Consider the following 2,577-nt stretch of genomic DNA (forward strand, 5'->3'; position numbering starts at 1 on the left):
CCCCCCTACCTTGTCACAACACAACTGATTGGCTCAAAGGCATTAAGAAGGAAAGAAATTCCACAAATTAACTTTTAACAAGACACAACTGTTAATTGAAATGCATTCCAGGTGACTACCTCATGAAGCTGGTTGAGAGAATGCCAAGAGTGTGCAAAGCTGTCGTCAAGGCAAAGGGTGGCTACTTTGAAGAATCTCAAAAATAAAATATATTTTGATTTGTTTAACACTTTTATGGTTACTACATGATTCCATATGTGTTATTTCATAGTTTTGATGTCTTCACTATTATTCTACAATGTAGAAAATAGTACAAATAAAGAAAAACCCTGGAATGAGTAGGTGTGTCCAAAGTTTTTACTGGTACTGTATCTAATTTACATACATAAGTATTCACACCCATGAGACAATACATGTTAGAATCACCTTTGTCAGCGATTACAGCTGTGAGTCTCTAAGAGCTTTGCACACCTGGATTGTACAATATGTGCAATATATATATTATTTTATTCTTCAAGTTCTGTCAAATTGGTTGTTGATCATTGCTAGACTGTTTTAAAGTCACCAATGGCCTCATGGTGAAATCCCTGAGCAGTTTCCTTCCTCTCCGGCAACTGAGTTAGGAAGTTACACCTGTATCTTTGTAGTGACTGAGTGTATTGATACATCATCCAAAGTGTAATTAATAACTTCACCATGCTCAAAAGGATATTCAATGTTTGCTTTTTGTATTTTTACCCATATACCAATAGGTGCCCTTCTTTGTGTTTGAAATTCACTGCTCGACTGAGGGACCTTAGAGATAATTGAATATGTGGGCTACAGAGATGAGGTAGTCATTAGAAAATCATGTTTTCACTGTTATTGCACACAGAGTGAGTCCATACAACTTATTATGTGACATGTTAAGCACATTTTTACTCCTGAACTTATTTAGGCCTGCCATAACAAAGGGGTTGAATACTCAAGACATTTCAGCTTTTCATTTTTAATTAATTTGTAAAAATGTCTAAAAACATAATTCCACTTTGACATTATGGGGTATTGTGTGCAGATCAGTGACAAGGGGTGTGAATACTTTCTGAAGGCACTGTAAATCAACTTGCTTTGTGCCCACATGAATCATCAGCTCTATTTAGGTGTACTTATACCCTTATCACACTACTGAGCTGTGCCGAACTGTATTGCGCTGGCCTGGTAACGCATCCAACATAGTTGCTGAAACCGTGCTGGAAAGGACAACTTTAAATGCAAATCAATTTATAACATTTTTGAAATGCGTTTTTCTGGATTTTTTTGTTGTTATTCTGTCTCTCACTGTTCAAATAAACCTACCATTAAAATTATAGACTGATCATGTCTTTGTCAGTGGGCAAACGTACAAAATCAGCAGGGGATCAAATACTTTTTTCCCTCACTGTACATTATGAGATTATTATGGATAAGAGCGATATAATTTGTGTTTGTCAAACGGCAGCCAAGCATCAATCATTATGTCACCAGAATAAGACCCTCAATATTTAAAGGTGCATCAACCATATCAAGTGCACTTTCACCACCCTGTGAAGTTCATCATAGCTGCATGTTTTCCCCGAGTCGGAGTGGGAGGACCACAAAACATATCATCATGCAACTCCCAAGTTTACTTCGATATGATGGTTATTCAAGTAAGATTTGCGGATAAAGGCATTTCCATTGCCATTTATTGCATGATACATGTTACCAACACAAAAAGATCCCACCGACACAAAAAGACCTCACCATGTCGAACGAGCAAATTGTCTGTTTCCATCAGCCCGGTCGTGACTTTTTTCATGTGAGGTTATTCATCCACATGAAATGGTTAGATGGAAACCTGGTTAGAGGTATTGGTGCAACATAATTTGGTCCATAGGCAGTTCATTTCATGGGTAGTTCTTCTAATCATAGCGTTCCTATAATTACTATTTAATTCTGTAGTTCTGTCAATTCTAACAGTTTAGGATGGTTCAAATGGGTTTTAACTGCAAATTGCTGTTGTGCACCTCATGGTAAATGGAATAAAAGTGTCTTTGTTGCTTTACCAGGCAGTGGAGAGTCATGAATTTTTCATGAGGGGTTCTATTGAAGACGGGTACATCACATCATATTATGATGTCCTGGCCCCAAGCTGCACCACAGGATTGGTTTTACTAATTGGAACAAACTTCAGGAAAATTTTCCCAAACATAATTTTCTACCTGCGAGTGTTTACACGGAGTCCTACAAATGAGTTTGCCAAAACTAATTAGTATGAATTGAAAACAATAAAAACAAAGATCTGAGCACAACAGAAGCTCAAAAAAGTTTTGTAATTAGTGTGATGCGGGTTGCATTGTCACACACACACACACACACATTATCGCTTACTAATTGGGGTCAGGGGTTCATCCCTGGAAAGGTCCTTATTAAAACAGTTTATTAGCTAGATAATGACCAACACTTTGATTGGCTTTCTAGCTAATGATAACACTGATAGACAAGTAGCATAATGTAGCATCTCATATCCAACATTTGCTGAAATACAAGAGTCATCCCAACATTAAAGAGGCTAGATTG

This window comes from Coregonus lavaretus (assembly GCF_964263955.1).
Source record: "Coregonus lavaretus genome assembly, chromosome: 23".
In the NCBI taxonomy this organism is placed as follows: Eukaryota; Metazoa; Chordata; class Actinopteri; order Salmoniformes; family Salmonidae; genus Coregonus; species Coregonus lavaretus.